Genomic DNA, 22,532 nt, shown 5'->3' with positions numbered 1-22,532 from the left:
GTGGCTGGACCAGGCCGAGCCAAGTAACATTTCCGGAGAGTGGGACTGGAACACGTGTCTGCCTGGGGGTTACCAACCAGGATCCTGAGCTGTTTCATTGTGTGGTGGGTGTGGCAATACGCTGTACCAGTGCATGGCTCCCCAACTTGACTGGTCTTGCATTTGTAAATTTACAGCGTTGGAAAATAAAACAGGATGTCTTGTAATATTTTGTTAAAATACAATATTAGGTGGTGTTAGGTCAGAGCCTGCTATGAAAAGATGTCCGGTCAGAAGCCTGATCGTGCACTTGAGAGGGGAATTCTTCTTCTTTGGGTCAACTGGCTAATATGGCTGTACCCTGCACTCTAAATCCTGCAGATGTCGCAAAGTGCTTTTAAATGGGCTGATGTTCACCTGGTAAAAGGGACAGAGGGATGAAAAGAAAAAAAAAAAAGAGCAGCCAGACTCATAGTTAAAAAATACAGTGGTGTGAAAAACTATTTGCCCCCTTCCTGATTTCTTATTCTTTTGCATGTTTGTCACACAAAATGTTTCTGATCATCAAACACATTTAACCATTAGTCAAATATAACACAAGTAAACACAAAATGCAGTTTTTAAATGATGGTTTTTATTATTTAGGGAGAAAAAAAATCCAAACCTACATGGCCCTGTGTGAAAAAGTAATTGCCCCCTTGTTAAAAAATAACCTAACTGTGGTGTATCACACCTGAGTTCAATTTCCGTAGCCACCCCCAGGCCTGATTACTGCCACACCTGTTTCAATCAAGAAATCACTTAAATAGGAGCTGCCTGACACAGAGAAGTAGACCAAAAGCACCTCAAAAGCTAGACATCATGCCAAGATCCAAAGAAATTCAGGAACAAATGAGAACAGAAGTAATTGAGATCTATCAGTCTGGTAAAGGTTATAAAGCCATTTCTAAAGCTTTGGGACTCCAGCGAACCACAGTGAGAGCCATTATCCACAAATGGCAAAAACATGGAACAGTGGTGAACCTTCCCAGGAGTGGCCGGCCGACCAAAATTACCCCAAGAGCGCAGAGACGACTCATCCGAGAAGACCCCAGGACAACGTCTAAAGAACTGCAGGCCTCACTTGCCTCAATTAAGGTCAGTGTTCACGACTCCACCATAAGAAAGAGACTGGGCAAAAACGGCCTGCATGGCAGATTTCCAAGATGCAAACCACTGTTAAGCAAAAAGAACATTAGGGCTCGTCTCAATTTTGCTAAGAAACATCTCAATGATTGCCAAGACTTTTGGGAAAATACCTTGTTACTGATGAGACAAAAGTTGAACTTTTTGGAAGGCAAATGTCCCGTTACATCTGGCGTAAAAGGAACACAGCATTTCAGAAAAAGAACATCATACCAACAGTAAAATATGGTGGTGGTAGTGTGATGGTCTGGGGTTGTTTTGCTGCTTCAGGACCTGGAAGGCTTGCTGTGATAGATGGAACCATGAATTCTACTGTCTACCAAAAAATCCTGAAGGAGAATGTCCGGCCATCTGTTCGTCAACTCAAGCTGAAGCGATCTTGGGTGCTGCAACAGGACAATGACCCAAAACACACCAGCAAATCCACCTCTGAATGGCTGAAGAAAAACAAAATGAAGACTTTGGAGTGGCCTAGTCAAAGTCCTGACCTGAATCCAATTGAGATGCTATGGCATGACCTTAAAAAGGCGGTTCATGCTAGAAAACCCTCAAATAAAGCTGAATTACAACAATTTTGCAAAGATGAGTGGGCCAAAATTCCTCCAGAGCGCTGTAAAAGACTCATTGCAAGTTATCGCAAACACTTGATTGCAGTTATTGCTGCTACCAGTTATTAGGTTCAGGGGGCAATTACTTTTTCACACAGGGCCATGTAGGTTTGGATTTTTTTTCTCCCTAAATAATGAAAACCATCATTTAAAAACTGCATTTTGTGTTTACTTGTGTTATATTTGACTAATGGTTAAATGTGTTTGATGATCAGAAACATTTTGTGTGACAAACATGCAAAAGAATAAGAAATCAGGAAGGGGGCAAATAGTTTTTCACACCACTGTAGGTACAGTCAATATACTCAACTCAAGTGTGTTTTACATGGGAGAAGCGGTCCCTGACATATAAGCTTTTTTTGTCAAATGTAATGTTACCCCGAAAATACTCACACTTGAAAAAGGTGGCAGAGGACAAAAAATGAACAGTAGAGAAAAAACAGCACTTCACAGTAGGGGCAGATGGTATGGGTCCTTTTCACGAATCTACATACCCCCACTTGAGGAAATGATCGAGTCTCTAGTGGGAGAGAAGGCACGAGTGGGAAATCCCGTGGAGCATTATGACTGGTTTAGACCTGACGCATCCGCGCTGGGAATACGAACATGACGTCAGACTTGGAGACACACCACCGCCCACTGTGATTTCACTTTGAGATGCCCAGGGATGGGGTGCACGGCGGTCTTGCGTGATGAATGATGAACGAAGGGCTGAATATGACGCAACAGGTCATCAGAACGTGAGGGAAACATGCTAATTATTTGTAATGCATCTGCTCATCATGGACGAGTCCAATAATATTACACCCGCTCTTCCTTCACCGCTTTTGTTCAATCCACCTTCTCATTTTGTTCCTCTTAAAGTCAGTAATATTAGTAGACTCAACTATTTTTTCCAACATCAGAGTCTCATATAGTCTGCTGTGGCATTGTTAGCTATGCGACACTGACCAAAAACTGTCATCCACTTACCAGTAGACTCTCCAAGCGCCGATCAAATGGGCCCCCACAACTATAAAAGAGTTTTGATCGTTCACTATACGAGCTTTCTTTCATGCATGAAGTATAAACCAGGCGTTAAACTATCGGGTGTCCACGTGCAGCATTTTTAAGGAGGCTAAATCGACCAGGTGCCAGTGGGGGTCTTTACCTTTGCTTCAAGGGAAGATAAGCAGCACAACATTGCCAAACAAGTTTGGTACAACAGAAACATAGGCAAGTTTTTTTTTGCCAGGAGGTCAGATATTATGACTTCTCATCGTACAGCATTTATATATTAAACTGTGAAGACTATAGATAGCAGCAACATGTCACAGCCCTCCTCTTCTTATCTTATGATGTAAATATCCTTTGTAAAACACGCTCAGTAAGCAGGCCCGGTCTTAGGTATTATGGGGCCCTAGACGAAAGGAGGGTCCAGGGGCCCCCTGAGGGGGGCAGAGCCCCCCTGGAAGCTCTGTGAAATGTGTAAAAATTAGACCAAGGATTCGATCCGGGGCCCCCCGGACGCCGGGGCCCTAGGCGGTCGCCTACTTCGCCTATGCCTAAGGCCGGGCCTGATTGGGACAAATAATGCTGTAGTATATTTAAGTATATATGACAATTGCTCACTCGGACAATTTGTTTTAGGGGCCCCCAAGAAGGCGGGGGCCCTAAGCTATAGCTTGTGTAGCTTATACGTAAATCCTGCACTGTCAGTAAGTGATACTGCTCAATATACAGTAAATCCTTGCTGTCGCTATTCTGCTTCTATTAAAGGGTAACCCCCCTTTACGTCACTCGTGGTCTACTTGTGTCTATTCGACCCCAACACAGTGTAATTGCAGACTGCAGTACCTACAGTATGAGGTCAGTCACGTAATGCCTCAGCATCACTCATGTAACGCCCATCCCATTAGACTATGATTAACATTAGGGTCCCCTTACACTATGGTTAAGATTAGGGTTGTAGGAGGGTTTTCTGAGTCAAAGGGCGTTTTGTGACTGACGTTGTGGCCATTACCTGATCTAAGTCATAGGTATTGCAAGCTGCAGCTAGACCATTCTCGTCATATCATGCCCCAACATCACGAAACGTCTGTATGTCCATCTTTCCCCCTTTTGTTTTCAGTATGCAGAATTTCCTCGATTTTCAAACTTTCAACTAAAATCTCATTTTCAGTTTTTTCTCTGAATATTTACTTTTACAAAGGAGTCTTGTTGGGAATCTCATATAGTGAATCTTCTTTTAAGTACAATCTAAATATATGTATACATGAGTGTAATATACAGTATATTCAATTTATGCAGTTTTCATAAGTATGCACACTGTTACTAATAATCTGTAGTAACAAAATAAAAATCCTTTGTTACTGTACGTGAGTAGTTTTTGAGAACATTTCATCTTTTCTTGAGTATAAGATTTTGTCTCTACTTTTATTTCACTGCATGTTTAAATACAACTGGCTACTTTTACTCTGATATTCGTTATATGGCCAAAAGTATGCGGACACCCCACCAGATTATTGAGTTCAGGTGTTGTTGTTAACATGTGTATGAAATCAACACATAGCCGCACTTTGAGGAACACTGGAAGTAGCATGGATCATGCTGAAGAACTCAGTAACTTTCAAAATGGCACTGTTGTTGGCTGTCTCCTTTGCCCCAAGTCAATATGTAAAATGTCTGATCTACTTAATCTGCCCAAGTCAACTGTATGTCCTATCATTGTGAAGTGAGTAACAACAGCCCAGCCATGAAATGATAGACTACACAAACTCACTGAATGGGACCACTGAGTGCTGAAGTGCATAGCAAGAAACATTGTCAATCCTCGGTTGAATTGCACACAACAAGAGTTCCAAACTGCCTTAGAAAGCGACATCAGCACAAAAACTGTGTGTCGGGAACATCAGAAAAATGGGTTTTCATGGCCAAACAGCTGTCCACAAGCCTAAGATCACTATGTGCAATGCCAAGTGTTGCCATTGGTTTCTGGAGCAGTCGAAACGTGTTCTCTGGAGTGATGCATCACACTTCACTATGTGGCAGTCTGATGGACCAATCTGGGCTTAGTGGATGCTAGGAGAACACTACCTTCCAGGCTGCAAAATGACTACTGTAAAGTCTAGTGGAGTTGGGATAATAGTCTGGGCTGGAATAGGTCCCTTGGTACTCTTAATACTACAGTATAGAAAGACATTTTAGACAATACTGTGCTTCCAACTTTAAGGCAGCCGTTTTGGTGAAGGTCCATTTCTGTTCCAGCACGAGTGTACCCTTGTGCACAAAGCCAGGTCCATAAAGACATGGAGGAACTCGAGTGGCCTGACAAAGCCCTGACGTCAACCCTGCTGAACACCTGTGGGATGAAGTGGGACGCTGATCGCCTCGCCTATTAGTGCCTACATGAAGATGTCCACTCACACTGAATGTCACTGCTTCAAGTTGCAGTTACATGGCTCACACAGTGTGTCAGTGATTATAACACACCTCACACAGAAAAAGGTCTAAATTGTTTTAAGTGTATAAGAACTTTTTTGATTACATACAGTATCAAACGGGGAGAGATCCTATATTTACTTGAACTTTTAATACTTATGTACACTTAATATCATATACTTTAAAACTTTATACTTAATTATGCTTGATTGCCCATCTTGGGGCATGGACCACCACCAAGAGCTCTCCATGTATATTGGTCTTGGGCCAGTCTCTCCAATTGTCCCCAGGTGCAGCCTGGCCTCCTGGTATCTGCTTGCAGGTCCCTGTGCCAGGTGTTTCTTGGTCGGCCACATTTTCTCTTTCACTAGGAACTCCATGTGAATGCTTGCCTTGTGATGCTTGAGACTGGCTTATGGAGAATGTGACCTATTCCCCTCCAATGTTGTTGGAGAATCTTCACCTGTTGGATCACTGCCATAGTTTATGGTTACTGACAGTATATATCCAGGAAATATGAAGTATCCTTCTTGGACAAGTGTTAATAAATGTCTGGAACTTTATGGTGGTTATTGAGGTGGTCCTCTATGTCTCAGCTCCATAGAGTAGGACTGACTTTACATTGCAATTGAAGAACCTGATCTTGAGAGATGTGTCTAATTGTAGCCTGCAGTACCTATAAAATAGGTCAGGTAATGCCCACAATGTCAGTCACGAAACACCCTTTGAGTCAGACAACCATAACCCCAATACTAATCTTAATCATAGCGTAATGGGGCCCTAATCTTAACCATAGTGCAACGTGATGGGCATTTCATGATGTTGGAGCATTACCTGACTGAACTCATAGGCAATGCATCTGCAATTACACTCTGTTGGATCTTGGTAGTGAAGAACAGGGTCTTGAATTCCTACACATTCTTTCATTGGAGGAAAGCTGCTATTGCTTTGCCAGTCCTGGTTCATACATCAGCATTCGTCCCAACCTGCTTGTCAATGATGCTGCCAAAGTATGTGAAGCTGTTTACTTCTTTTAGCACTTTGCCTTCCATTGTGAAGTAGACACTAAGGACCTTGTTCTGCCCTCTATGGATGTTAAGTTCCAGGTGAGCGGAGCTGTCTGCAATGACACAGGTCTTTTCCTTCATGTGCTGTTGAATGAGGGAGAGGAGGGCCAGCTTTAAATGGAGTTCATTTGTTCTCCCTGTGTCTGCATTGGGTTTGCTCCCACATCCTTAAAGACAGATTAGATGAATTGGTTCTTCTATATTGTTGGAGGGTGGGTTTACACATGTGTGGTCCCTGCTATGGACTGGTGCCATTGTCTTGTGTCCAACGCAGATAAATTCAGCTCAGGCCCCCTTCAACCTTTAATGGATAGGGTAGCATTGACAAAGTTATATTATGTAAAGAAATGTTTGTTTTGCAGATGTTCTTTAAACATTCATTTAACTCATTTAGTCTGTTTATTAATGTCATTCATGCAGTTTCTTCTTTTTTGGCACTAAAGGTGCCATTGTTACATTAAATTCTATATTGGTATTTCATACCATATAAGCATCATTGAATTCAAGTCCATCGTTTATGAATGCTTCAGTAAATTTTATTAGCAGGTAACGTAAGTGCTTCTAGTGTTTCATTTACAATGGAAATGTATCATCTGAAAGAAACAATGCTTCAAATACTTGGGAAGAAGTCTGACCAACTGACTGTACTGAGGGTTTTACCAAAGTGACGACTGCAGTGACATATTGAAATTACCACAAATGCATTGCATTTTGCAGTAGCACACCTATTAGTTCCATTAATCACCTAACATCTGGTGAAACATGATGGTACCTGTACCAGTAGTCAAATGTCAGTGTAAGACAATGAGTGACATGCTCTTTAACAGGAATTCCCAGTGTTGCACTCATGGGTGACTTCATTGTGCATTTGGGAGCTTCCAATGTCAAACAATGAAAGAAGCACTTTAAATACAGAAACACAGAACTTGCCTTCAGCCCTATAATGGTCGGCTGTCATCTATCTCTACTGAGAACAACAAGGAAGAAATTAAAGAGCTCATGAGAGAGACAGAGATTGAATGTGTACAATTAGCAAACAGCAGTACTTCCCTGCTTATGCACAAGTGAAACTAAGCTAGAGAACAGGGGGGGTTCTACATACTTCTAGAAGGGTGCCATTAAATTCATTGATTGAGATGGGGATTTGTAGAGAATTAGATTTTAGCATGCATATTTAATTGACTTGATGTTTTTTTCTATTTATGTCGAAATGCATGCATGCCAGAGGGATGCGTTCCTGACTCACCTAAGGTATGTGGTACCACCCAGGGAAGAGAGTGGGCGCTGTCACTAAGAGTCTCATCTCCTTTTTCCCCTCATAGCACAGAGAAACTGCCCATTGAGGGCAACAGAACCAAGAAGCCCCACCTCCTCCAATGTAAAAAGGAGACATCTCCGGTAGGTGACATCCTATTCGGAGCAGAGAGACACTGACTGTCAGAGACAACTCCTGAACATCCCTGCCTGGGAATGCCACTAGAGGGCAATAAGAGACTGTTGGCCGATTGTTTATTGTAGCAGCATCACGTGTCTGCTAAGTTCTTTTTATGTTTGAATTAAACAGGGTTTGCCCAGTTGGCACCCCATCTATACTGCTAAAAAATAAGGGAACACTTAATCTTTACAGCCTAACACCAAGTTAATTAAGCTTCAGGGATATCAATCTGTCATATTAGGAAGCATAAGCGATTGTGAAGCAACTTAACCTGCTTTGGTGCAAATGAAAGTGACAGTAGGTGCACTGGAGAGGCAACAGCAAGTCAATCCCCAAAAAGGGAATCGTTTGCAGGTGGTGGCCACAGACAATTGCTCTCTACTTATCATTCCTGATGGATTCTTCTCTAATTTTGCATTTTGCAAGTGTCCTTGTCACTACTGGTAGCATGAGGCAGTACTGACAGCCGATTCAGGTTGCACAGGTAGTCCAGCTCCTCCAGGATGAGACATTCATATGTGCTGTTGCAAGAAAGTTTGCTGTCTCCCCCCAGCACAGTCTCAAGAGCATGGAGGAGATACCAGGAAACAGGCCGTTACACGAGGAGAGCTGGACAGGACCGTAGAAGGGCATCAACACAGCAGCAAGACCAATACCTTCTTCTTTGTACGATGAGGAACAGGAGGAGCACTACTGTTGTTCGGAAAAATACACCCTTTGGAAGATCACATGTTAGGAACCAGATATACAGTAGGTTTAGGCAAAACACACATTAAATTGAGTCAGTTTGTTTAGGTAATTCAACCAGTTTCTGATTCAATTTCAGTCTCTCCAGTGTAATCAGTGCACAGCACCACAGCACCAATTCAACGTCAAGTTTATTGTCTCAGACACAGGATGAGAGGGTAACAGTGAGACAGAGAAACTCAAGAAGTCTAAATTCATTTTCCTGGCACCCAGGTCACCAGTTAGGACCTACAACCGGTAGTCATTGTTCAGCAGCACGTCCGTCAAGGAGAACAATAAGAAGGTTCTCATAATTGGTAATTCCACAGTGTGGACTGCTACAATGTGAAACTATGTAAAACCCAGCAGTTAATGGAAAATGTCAACCAGGTGCTAAAGATTCCAACATGTCTGGTCTCTTTTCAGGTGTGTAGTGTGGGAATGTGCCCTACAAAAAGCAGTGTATAGTTGCATTAAAAATTTGGAATCAAACAGAAATGTTTGTGCTTTTGATAGAAATCAATACTTTTTTCAGTCAAGAGACCATTTAATTAATTTAAAATATAGCCAGGACATTACTAATGGCTACTTGAGATGACTGCTTTATAATGCAGTTTTCAACATATGATGGCAAAGCCCCATTTTCAGGGGCCATAACTTCAGTGTCCTAATGGTAAACTGTCTTAATCTGGTTTAAATGCCTTTGTAATTGTGTTCACACAGCTAACACCCGTTATTCTGCTCAATAAAAGCAAGTCAATTCTCTTTTCTTTGGTTGCAAGGTAATGGCATTCCTAAAGATCAATTCTGGGTTCAATAATGGCCAAAATGAAATGGCCATCTCAAGAAACATGTCAGTCCATTCCTGTAGACAGAATGTCAAGAATCTGAAAATGTCATATAAGAGAGGAAAAGATGGGGACGCCCCAAAAGCACAACTGCAAAAGAGGATGTGAACATCACATTGTGCAGTTTGAGAAGCAGGTGCCTTACGGGTCCTCAGCTGGATGCTTCTTTAAATACACTGTCAAACACCAGGGTCACCTGCAACAGCACGATGGCTACACTTCTTCTTCTTCTTCTTCCTCTTCTCCGGTTAGGGGTTGCCACAGCAGATCATCTTCTTCCATATCTTTCTGTCTTCTGCATCTTGTTCTGTTACACCCATCACCTGCATGTCCTTTCTCACCACATCCATAAACCTTCACTTAGGCCTTCCTCTTTTCCTCTTCCCTGGCAGCTCTATCCTTAGCATTCTTCTCCCAATATACCCAGCATATCTCCTCTGCACATGTCCAAACCAATGCAATCTCGCCTCTCTGACCTTGTCTCCAAACCGTCCAACTTGAACTGACCCTCTAATGTAATTTCTAATCCTGTCCATCCTCTTAGCATCTTTAACTCTGCCACCTCCAGGTATGTCTCCTGCTTTCTGGTCAATGCCACCATCTCCAACCCATATAACATAGCTGGTCTCGCTACCATCCTGTAGACCTCACCTTTCACTCTTGCTGATACCTGTCTGTCACAAATCACTCCTGACACTCTTCTCCACCCATTTTACCCTGCCTGCACTCTCTTTTTCACCTCTCTTCCACAATCCCCATTACTCTGTACTGTTGATCCCATTTATTTAAACTATATGCCTTAATCCCTAAACAGAAAAGAAATTCAAGTAGAATCATTTTTTTTTCTTAATAATTACCCCAAAGCTAGGATATCAAGAGCTAAGCGTGGCCACATTTAATAGTATTGGGACTGTGACTTCAAATGGCACTCAACACAAACAATGTGACAGCAACAGGGATGGAATAAAATGGCCACAGTCCCCACAGAAAAACAATACAAAATAGTGGCAATCCCAAAAAATGAAAAAATGACAGTTTATGACAGTTGGGTGTCTAGTACCAATCCTTAGAGGCTGAAGAGAACAGTACTTGCCTGTGGCCAGTTCTTCTTAATAATCATAATAATTAATTCATTTATATAGCACTGCCTTAGCTCCTCAAAGCACTTCACAACGACCATCAATGTGCAGCATTCATCTGGATGATGTGATGGCAGCCACTCCTCGGCCAGTATGCTCACCACACATTAGCTATTAGTTAGTCAATAAGAGAGAGGGGATGATCAGGGGGCCAGAATGACCAGACTGTGGTGGGAAAGTTAGCCAGGACATTAAGGTACACACTAGTCTTTTTTTTGAAGGATGCCCTGGGATTTTGAAGGAGCACAGAATGTCAGGACCTCAGTTTTATTGTATGTCTCACCTGAAGGATGTCACCATTTTTACAGCACAGTGTCTTCATCACTGCACTGTGGCATTGGGCTCCAGAACACAGACCATAGGTTAAGCGTCCCCTGCTGGCCTCACCAACACCTCTTCCAGCAGCAGCCCCAGCTTTTCCTTGGTGACCTGCCATCCAAGTACTGGTGGGCCTCCACATGCTGAGCTTCAAGTCGATCTCCTGTTCTGAAGAGTGGCTGGTATGGCTGCCGGCTCTTTTTCAGTTAGGAGTTGCTCTCTACTGATAGATAGATAGATAGATAGATAGATAGATAGATAGATAGATAGATAGATAGATAGATAGATAGATAGATAGATAGATAGATAGATAGATAGATAGATAGATAGATAGATAGATAGATAGATAGATACTTTATTAATCCCAAGGGGAAATTCACAATTACTGGAAAGAAGGTCTCAAAGCCTCTTCGCTAAAGCTTGCTATCTATCTAGTTATCATTAAGGAATGAAAAGTTTCAGTGTTTATCCCCTGCAAATTGCTATAATGATATCAACATTGCTATCCTCTTAAAATTGCATACAATTTATATTAGGAGGAAATACGTGCATTAAAAAGAAACGGGTTATTGTGCGCAGAGAATACCAGCTCCCAGTACAGAGAAAGGTTATCAAGACAATATTAGCCTCAGCATACACACATTTTTCTTCTAAATGAACCTAGACAAGGTTACAATGTTCAACATAAAGACTGTCAGGGCTGTATTGATTTCCACATCTTAGCTGTTCAAAATAATTTTGGGAAAAAGCTTTTATAATGAGAAAATGATTGATAAACTAATAATCATTTCCACAAAATAGTTATGCTATTAAATAAATCTTAAAGCTGTTGCCCACAGCCTTTTTGTGTGTCTTAGCAGGTTAGGAAAGTTTTATTAAATGGCAAGGCCCCTAAAATTCATACCAGAATGCATTTAGTTTTAGAGAGAACTGGACTGTGCAGTCATGCAGCAGCGTTACAAGCAGATCCTTCACAATATCTCATTTGTTGTTTTATACAGCATTTTCCTGAAAGGCATGTTTTTATTAAAAGACAAAAATGTTATTTTATACTTGGAAAAGTATCGGTTGAGCAAACAAGCATGATGAGCTGTTGTTACACTCCAATACTTTCTTTTAGAGGGGCAGCATTGCTTATTTACAGAGATGGACTTCAAACCTCAAAGTTGTCAGGTGCCGATCTCCAAGTTGCTGCTTTACCCTGAACAAATCACTCAGCCTGCTTGTGCTCCAACTGTAAATAAATAAAATATGAAACATTAAATTCATATCACCTGGAAGTGTTAACATTCTGTAAAATGCTTAATCCTGTTTAAGGCTGCTGAGGGAACTTGGGGATCTGATCTCTAAAATTTGTGTACACACAAAAAGAGCCCCAGAATGTACATATGCAACTTTACACACAAAATCAGGTTTTATAAAAGAAAATTTGACAGGAGAGCTTCTGCGTATTTGCAGCAACTCTGACCCATCCATACACAACATTTTAGAGAAACTGGAAAATGAAGACACCTTTGATCAAGTAGGGGAATACAGCCAAACCAGCTGAATGAGGACTCACCCGTATAATAATTGATATAATTGTTATAATTTGCATTGACGTGACAAACCTTAAACCTCAAAAGTGATGAATATAATGTAATAGACTGTACCTTATTCCCCTTAAGGAGAGTCAATGCTGCATATTAGCACTGAAGAACTTTTTTGTTTTTTTGCCAGTTTACACTTACCAGCCACCTGTTCAACTGATTAACGCAAATATCTAATCAGCCATTCACATGTCTTCAACTCAATGCATTTATGTATGTAGACATTGTTAAGACCACCTGCTGAAGTTCAAACCGAGCATCAAAATGAGGAAGAAAGGGGATTTAAGGGACTTTGAACGTGGCATGGTTGTTGATACCAGACGGGCTGGTCCGAGTACTTCAGAAACTGCTGATTTACTGGGATTTTCACACACAACCTTCTCTAGGGTTTACAGAGGATGGTCTGAAAAAGGGGAAATATCCAGTGAGTGGCAGTTCTCTGGGCCAAAAAGCCTTGCATCAACAAGAGGGGAATGGCCAGACTGGTTCGAGCTGAGAGAAAGGCAACAGTAACTCAAATAAGCACTTGTTAAAACAGAAGAGCATCTCTGAACACACAACATGTCGAACCTTGAAGCAGATGGGCTACAGCATCAGGAGACCACACCTGGTGCCACACCTGTTAGTTAAGAACAGGTAACTCAGGTTACAATTTGCACTGCTCACCAAAATTGGACAATAGAAGATTGGAAAAACATTGCCTGATCTGATGAGTCTCGATTTCTACTGCAACATTCTGATGGTATGTTCAGCATTTGGCGTCAACAACATGAAGGCATGGATCCATCTGGCCTTGTATCAAAGGTTCAGGCTGGCGGTGGTCGTGTAATGGTGTGGGGGAATATTTTCTTGGCACACTATGAGCACCTTAGTACCAACTGAGCTTCATTTAAATGCCACAGCCTACCTGAGTATTGTTGCTGACCATGTCCATCCCTTTATGACCATAGTGTACCCCATATTATGATGGCTACTTCCAGCAGGATAACTCGCCATGTCACAAAATCTCAGATCATCTCAAACTGGTTTCTTGAACATGACAATGAGTTCACTGTACTCAAATGGCCTCCATAGTTACCAGATCTCAATCCAACAGAGCACTTTTGGGATGTGGGGGAACAGGAGATTCACATCATGGATGTGCAGCTGACAAATCTGCAGCAACTGAGTGATACTATGTCAATATGGACCAAAATCCATGAGGACCATTTCCAGAAATGTGTTGAAACTATGCCATGAAGAATTATGGCAGTTCTGAAAGAGAAACGGGGTCCAACCCGGTACTAGCAAGGTGTACCTAATAAAGTGACTGGTGAGTGTATATTGGCTCCTTGATGTCACTCCTCAGGATTTTAAACCAAAGCACAGCAAAAAGCACAGATGTGATTTCCACCCTTCATAGAGAAAGTTATAAATCTCATGCCCTGAAGTCTCTTTATAGCCTAATGGTTTGACACAACATGGCTTGTTTTTGGCGCTACTTGAAGGCTATGCAAATAGTCATAACTCAGTGGAACCTCGGTTCACGACCATAATTTCTTCCAAAACTCTGGTCGTAAACCGATTTGGTCGTGAATCGAAGAAATTTCCCCCATAGGATTGTATGTAAATACAATTAATCCGTTCCAGACGGTACGAACTGTATGTAAATATATATTTTTTAAAGATTTCTAAGCACAAATATAGTTAATTACACCATAGAAAGCACATCGTAATAGTAAACTAAATGTAAAAACATTGAATAACACTGAGAAAACCTTGAACAACAGAGAAAACTAACATTGCAAGAGTTAGCGCTATAGCCTTACGACCCGATCGCTGTATAAACGCTTTTTTTTTAAATGAGTTTTAAGCACAGGGAAAAAAAAGGAACATTTGAACAAATCCGAACTTTATTTAAAAACCAGCCAAGAAAGTAACATTGCAGCAGTTCGCGCTATAGCCTTACAACCCGATCGCAGGGAAAAAAATCCATCCATCCATTTTCCAACCAGCTGAATCCAAACACAGGGTCACGGGGGTCTGCTGGAGCCAATCCCAGCCAACACAGGGCACAAGGCAGGAAACAATCCCGGGCAGGGTGCCAACCCACCACAGGACACACACAAACACATCCACACACCAAGCACACACTAGGGCCAATTTAGAATCGCCAATCCACCTAACCTGCATGCCTTTGTGACTGTGGGAGGAAACCGGAGCGCCCGGAGGAAACCCACGCAGACACGGGGAGAACATGCAAACTCCACACAGGGAGGACCCGGGAAGTGAACCCAGGTCCCCAGGTCTCCCAACTGCGAGGCAGCAGCGCTACCCACTGCGCCACCGTGCCGCCCGGGAAAAAAAAATGACCATTTGAAAAATCCGTAACTTAACAACCAAGAAAAGTAACATTGCAACAATTCACGATACGAACCGAAAAATTAACATTTGAAAAATCCGTAATACAAAAACTAACCATAAACCACCAAGAAAACTAACCTTGCATGAGTTGAGTTCTGGCATGAAGTGAGGAGGAACTGGGTGGAGAGGAGGTTACAGTGCTTAGAAGCCATGGTTAACTGCAAAAGCACACGAAATACTGTAGAGCACAAAGAGTTCACAGGTAAAGCACGCACATCTGACTGAGAACAATGAACACGGAGAGGCTGAACACGTGCTTAAATACAGTAATTGGCGCGTACAAACCGGAAGGGAAATGAAATAGAGCACAAAGAGTTCACAGCGGAAGCACGCACATCTGACCGAGAACAATGCAACACGTGCGGAAATCATCGGAGTGCACAAACCGAAAGGGAAACTGGCTTTTCCGTATACCAAGTGTGTGGTCATGAACCGAGGCAAAAGTTTGGAGAACTTTTTGGCCGTAAACCGATTTGTACGTGTACCGAGATGTTCGTGAACCGAGGTTCCACTGTACAAAGGAAAATGAGCTTTAAGGGACTGGTGGGAGTTTTTTTCCCAGCATGATGGTTGGTTTATGATCCGTTTCGGTTTTCCTAACATAATCGGGGCAATTGACAGCACTAATAGTAATAAGGGCACATAGCAGGAATCACACTGCTTTGTTAACTGTTAGTAATGACATTCCATTGATAAACACATGTCATTTGTGATGCCAAGACGAGACTGACTGACAAACATTGTGACTCAGTGGCCTGAGTCAACCCATGATTCATTATTTCAAAGTAAAGCAGTGCTGGTGGACGACTTGCTCACGGTTCTGCTGTACATGATGGCTGGATTGTTAGTAAGGAAACTCGTTGAACCCTCAGTTTTTCAAATGGCTTATACAATTCATTGTAATAGAAATTGTGTCATTACATGTGCCAGGTGATATCGGGTACCCGCTCAGGTGCTGGCACTTTACACTATTCTCAGATGCTGTGCTTCAAAGCCACAGAGCGCACCACAGGACCCCTCACATTCAGGCAAAATGCAGGTGGTGACGTCTTGATGCGTCACATTTGGAGACGGCTCTACCAGGCAGTGAAAGTCTGAAGCACTGTGTTTGCATATGTATGAGATTGATTAGCATAGTCCAAAAATGGTTGTTTCCAGGGACAGGTCTATCATCAAGGTATTCTGAATGTACCAGTATGGGCGTGTGACAGCAAAAGGCCTTTTCATGAACCTATCTGAATTGATCAAGTTTTTGTGTGCCTTAGTAACCAAATGGGGACTCCCCACTCGCTTGATGAAATGATCAAGTCTCCACACAACGAACGCAAGACTACAATACCGTGTGGTATTAAACTACTGAGTGTCCATGCGCTGCATAGTTAAAAGTGTGATTAAAGGGGGTGTTAATCCGGGGTGGCAACCAGGTGGGGTTCAAGTTACTTTAATGTGTGCACATTTACGAGATGATAGGAATTCATAAAGGCTAAATTGTGCACAAGTATGTGTATGTCGGATTTGTTAAACTGGATTTTTTTGCATATTTTCATGCTCTCATCCATGCAAAATTTTATAAACAAAACCTCCAGGTCTATCCCATGGCAAGCCCACATCACGCACATACCTACACTTGCACAGGGCCAATCTGCAATCTCCAATTAACCTAACCTGTACATCTTTGGGAGGAATGCCCATGCAGATATGAGGAGAAAATGTAAATTGCATAAAGAAAAAACAGTTCTTGCCAGTAATATGTTATACTGTTTGCATTTATTAATATTGTCCTTCATTAACTAAGCATGCTCTTTGGATGTGTAGGGAAGATATCACATCTGACTTAAACAGAATTGTAGTTTACATCTGCTTGGTTTGCTGTAATCATAAAGCAATTTTACAGCAATCAATGCATTTTTTTAACTACAAAAAAAGTAAAAAAAAAATGTAAACAGTTGTAATGTATTCTAATGTTGGAGAACATATGAGCTAATAAATAGTAATCATCTCTGCAACATGTTACAAGTTATCTCTGAATGAAGAAGATAAGTAGACTTTAGAAATCAATGGAAAGAATAGATTCATTTATTTAACACTCTCCTCTTCGTATCAAGAATACAAACAGCTCCATGAAGAAAAGAACACTTGGTCTGGGAATTGCATCATACCAAGTAGCTGTCTTACACGATGATCCATATTCCTCAGTAGTGTTGTTAATGTGATGATTTTAATAACAATCAGGATGGCCAAACACATAGGAGCCACTTTAATTAATTCCAATAAAGTATGATCCAATAAAAATTCAGAATAATAAGGTAAATATTGTAATAATAATGAAATTATAAATTCACTACATTGCAAAATTAAACAACGGGAAAAATCCAAATGAATAATAGAGCTAAATAAGTAATACTTGTTGTGCTTTTGAGTTTTAAACATGGCAAAAGTGTGGTGAAGACTCCTAAAAGAGCCACACAAGCAGGGGAGAGTCCCACTGGCCAATCTAGAAGAGGTTTACCCTAATCAAGCTAATTCCCCAACAGTAACCTGCAGGCTTTGGCCTAAGCAGGCCCCACAAATGGGGAGCTGGCTTTAAAAGTTTACAAGTACGTCTTCTCGAAGGTTTGTGGTATCAACTTTCAAGTCAGCAATATAGAAACAAGAAATGCTTCTATTAGCTCAGAGAAGCACTCAACGTTGTTAAAAGTCAATACTGGGATGAGCTGGAGAATGAATAAAGCAGCATCCCTGATTCACATAAAATATGGCAAAGCACAGCTGAGACTATAGATTACAAGCTAAAGCCTAATTCAAATAGTCACATTTTGTCTCCCACCCACTTTGATCACAATGACAAAGTCCATCTCGTGTAAGCTTCTGCACCACAATGGAATTCATCCGTCTGGTTCTGTGTATGACATAAGGTGGACTTTTAAATTTATAAATGTCCATACTGCATCTGGTCCATATAGAACTTCAGAGAGTTTTAACAACTTGTAGCAAACACCTGGTATTTTCGTGATCATTTTTAATACCTCATTGAGATATCTTTGATGAAAAAGACATCTGAAAATATTTAACTACATTCTGAGGTATTTCAAGATATCTGTAAATGATAATTTGGCTTACCATAATAACTCAAGGGTGGTATGCTCTGTCTCCTACCATACCCCTCAATCACAAATGATAAGTTAAGAGAGGTTTTCTGGTTCCAGGACACTAATCTCTACCCTTCGTGTGAGCAAAAACGGGGACCTGGTCACAGATTTCAGAACACAGAAGGCAAACCAATCTCCTGTTTACAGTGAGGATTGCTTTAGAAAGGGTATGCAGCTTTAAATCTCCTGGAATCTCTATCCCCTATGACATGAAGTGAACACAACACACCCCAGCAATTGTCAAGAAGGCTCATCAATATCTTTACTTCCTTAGATGTTTGACAAAAATCCCACACATCTCTATCTATGCCTACCAACTTCTACAGGAGCACAATGGATTCTGGAGGTGTTACTTCCTAGTATGGCAGCTGCTCATCTTAGAACCCTAAGAAACTATAGAAGGTGTTGAAATTAGCTCAGAATTTGACTAGTGTACAGCTGTGTTTGTTAAGGACACTTTTAGAAAGGATATCGATTGAGACGGAGTGATGGCTCTGTGGCTAAGGAACTGCTTTGGTATCTGGAAAGTTGTCGGTTCAAGTCCTGTTAATGCCAGAAGGGATCCTACTCTCTTGGGCCCTTGAGCAAGACTCTTAACCTGAAAATTGCTGTGGAGTGCTGTACAATGGCCGACCCTGTGCTCTGACCCACAAAGGTCATGTGAAAAGACAATTTCCCCTTGTGGACTAACAAAGCATATCTAATAAGAAACTGCAGAGGGTGGTGCAGTTAGCTCAGAATTTGACTGGTATACAGTTGTGTTTGTTACGGACACTTTTAGAAAGGATTGGTCCCTTAGCGCTGTCTTACTCTTCTGTTCTCACTCTGCTTGATTCCGAGACAGTGAGTCCACAGGTTATAAGATTACTCAACAGCCACTCACGCTGATAACTGCAGGAGTACCTCATTTATATATTGTCTGATTATTATTACACTATTATACTTTATTTGTCCCCAATGGGACATTAAAATTTTAATGAAGCTCCACCAAAAAATAAACAAGTAAATAAATAAAAACAACCAGCACCCCAAACACACATAAAAAACTGGCTAACAGAAAGCTACTGTTATCAATAGCAGGCTTATAGGTGGCAATAAGGTGAGGTCAGGGCTATTCAGATTGACCCAGAGGTTGACATTTAGTTATTAACATTTGAATACAGTAGGTCTAGTTTGAGGTGTCCATGAATGGAACATGCCTAATAGGCACTTGATTCTTTCTTTGAAGACACCATCATTCAGAATGATTCATCATTAAGGTGCTGGTACAGAATGAATCATTTCTGTTGTCGAGTCAGCCAGGATGATTCTACTGGGCAGTGACATGGATTAACTCGGCCTGCATTTCAATGTCTTGATCACACATTTTAGTTTTAATTGGACTGTGCTCCCTTTTTCATCATTGTACATTCACAAAAATTGCCAGTGTCCCTCCTGCAATTTCACTCAATGTGATGAAACCCATCCTGAATTAAAATAGTGGCTGAAGTAAGAGGTGTAGGCCAGTTTTCTCCGCAGTACCCAAAAGTGAATTTGCTGTAACTTGCTATGTGATGTTAACAGTTCAAACAACTTATATTAAAGCAACAGAACATGTTTAATTACATGAAGTCAGGTCAGGTTGATGTTGTATTGTCTATTGTTGGTACTCTAGTACTGTCACCAGTCTGTGTGAGACACACAAATTTAAATTACATTGTACTACATACAAACAATAGAAATCTGAACTTGAACTTGGGGATGAGCTCAACCTGTGTCAGCTACTTTAGCAGAAGCAATTCTAAATGAAAAACAGAGGAGCTGCAGTGTCTTTCATTTGAATTTCTAATTATTGACATCTGTTTTTCCCTTTCTAATAAAACTACTGTTTACAGAATATTTTTTGGACAAAAAACCCTGCAAATATAAATCGGTCTACTTATGTCCTGGGTAAACTGCACATGGCCATGCAAGTGGTCCTCCAACTTATAGGGAAATCATGGGGGTTGATGATAGGATTGGCACTCCAACCACAATAAAAAGAACTTCACACAGTTCTGAGACATCAGACAGAACTCCCTTCTGTTCTCTGCAGGAGTAGCTCTACTGCAACCATCCAGAGGAAGGCTGCTCGTATTATGAAGGGGATGGGGGGAAAGCCCTCAGGAGCCCCATCCCCGGAATAGTCAAAACCATCGGAGAGCTAGTGAGGTCAGGCTTGTTGGGGATCAGAGCTGGTGTGGTGCTACGGCGTCGCCTACTGAATGGCAGCACTCGGGTCCCATCTCGGTAGGTGCGTGGAATGTCTTGTCTCTCTGGCATGATGATCAACTTTCTCTGCTGTCAGAGGAGCTGTGTAAACTCCACATTTCAGTGGCACCACTCTCTGAGGTGAGGTGGGCAGATCTCTGTAGGTTGGATACACCTTTTATTAGTCTGGTCGCTCTGATGGCTGCCATACTCAGGGAGCAGCTGTTGCTGTAGCAGATCGGCTCCTTCTGATGGTATCCGATGTCACTTCTTTCAACAGGCGTATTACGAGACTCCGATTACAGCACTCTCCGAGTGCCTTGTCTGTTGTCTCAGTATATGCTCTGACAGCGGTGAGTGATGTCTCGGTGAGGGAGACATATTATTCACAACTTCACTTGTTGATGGGTGCCTGTGACACTCCTCTGGTCATGGACGACTTCAATGCAACCACTGGCACTGACAGGGGTGGCTGTGAGGATTGTTATGATCCCCATGGGTCTGGTGACCGTGGTGAAAGTGGCTCCATGTTCTTTGACTTTGCAAAAGGTCTGTGGCTTCAGCGCCCTGAGCCACATCGCTGGTCTTTGTACTCCAATACTGGAGGTACGATGAAGGAGATCGATCACATCCTCGTGGAAAAATGGTGGAGGCTCTTACAAAACTGCAGGGTCTACAGAACTGCCCGGTTTCTGAATTCTGACCACAGACTTGTTTTGCTACTCTGAAAATCCATCTTAGGCCCAATAGGCTAACACCTACTAGGAAATTGAGGCTGGACTGGGCCAGATTCCAAGATTAGGCTGTTTCTGTTGAGTTTGCATGCAATTTGTGTGAGGAACTTTCGGACTTGAGTGCAACTTCTGATCCTAATATGATGTGGGAGACCTTCCGTGACAAGACCCTGAAGGTTGCTGATGGTTGTGTTGGTGTTACCAGTGTTCCCAGAAGGAGGTGTTTCATCTCGCAGGACACTCTGGATATCATCGAGAGGAGTTGCAGCACATGATTTGATGGCAACTCCAGTCTGTACTGTAAAGTGTGAAGGGTGGCTGCAAGGGCTCGGAGGGCAGATAAGGAAGCGTTTGTTAGAGGAATCTGTGAGCAAGTGACACACCATCTATAGTCTAATTACCCACACCCTGCTTACAGAGGAATTGAAGCATTACACACATCGGAATTCTGTTCCTTGGAAAGTCACAGTCAGGGCAGCTGATGGAACTGTCCTTATGGATGACATTGCAGTTGTGACCCGCTGGGCTGGCTACTTTGATCTGTTATTTAAACCTTATCCTCCATCTTGGACGATGCAGATCTCTGGGTCCATGGTTCTTGAGGCTGATCCTCTAATTAGTTGTGAACCACCCAATCTCACGGAGATTGCACAGGTGGTGAACCAGCAGAGGGTAGGGAAGGCTGCAGGGATCTGTGGTATTCGGGGTGAACTTCCCCAGACTGGTGGTAAGGCTGTCCTCCTGGCATTGCAAGCAATCTTTGCTTCCATTTGGGAGACGGGTGTCATCCCAACTGACTGGAAAATGGGACTTGTCGTCCCTAGCTGGAAAGGGAAGGGTGATCAACTGGATAGTAGCAACTATAGGGGGATAACACTGCTCTCGGTGCCGGGTAAGGTCCTTGCTAGGGTCATCCTCAATAAGATCTGTGATAGATAGAGATACTTTATTAATCCCAAGGGGAAATTCACATACTCCAGCAGCAGCATACCGATACAAAAAACAATATTAAAGAGTAATAAAAATGCAAGTAAAAACAGACAATAACTTTGAATAATGTTAACGTTTACCCCCCCGGGTGGAATTGAAGAGTCGCATAGTTTGGGGGAGGAACGATCTCCTCAGTCTGTCAGTGGAGCAGGACAGTGACAGCAGTCTGTCGCTGAAGCTGCTCCTCTGTCTGGAGATGACACTGTTTAGTGGATGCAGTGGATTCTCCATAATTGATAGGAGCCTGCTGAGCGCCCGTCGCTCCGCCACAGATGTCAAATTGTCCAGCTCCATGCCTACAATAGAGCCTGCTTTCCTCACCAGTTTGTCCAGGCGGGAGGCATCCTTCTTCTTAATGCTGCCTCCTCAGCACACCACCGTGTAGTACAGCGTCTCTTTGAAGAATCCTTGGGTGCCGCTGTTTTGACAAATGAGCGGTTGCTTGCGGATTCCCGAGGCACATTACCTGCATTGTAAGGGAGCGTCAGTTACAGCACTACTGCCATGTGGCGCGATTCTCCGAGGGTGATCCAGCTTGTAAAATCCTCATTGTTGGGGACCCAATCGGCTGGACAAGGCCAAGGGGATGCCCACGGAACACCTGACTGCGGAAGGCAGATGGTAATTTCTGGAGGTTGGGACTGGACCGCGTGTGTGTCTGGGGGGGTTGCCAACCAGGATCCCGACCTGTTTCATCATGTGGTGGGTGCGGC

Source organism: Erpetoichthys calabaricus, chromosome 4 (genome assembly GCF_900747795.2).
Source record: "Erpetoichthys calabaricus chromosome 4, fErpCal1.3, whole genome shotgun sequence".
NCBI classification, from domain to species: domain Eukaryota; kingdom Metazoa; phylum Chordata; class Cladistia; order Polypteriformes; family Polypteridae; genus Erpetoichthys; species Erpetoichthys calabaricus.
This window is presented reverse-complemented; position numbering follows the sequence as displayed.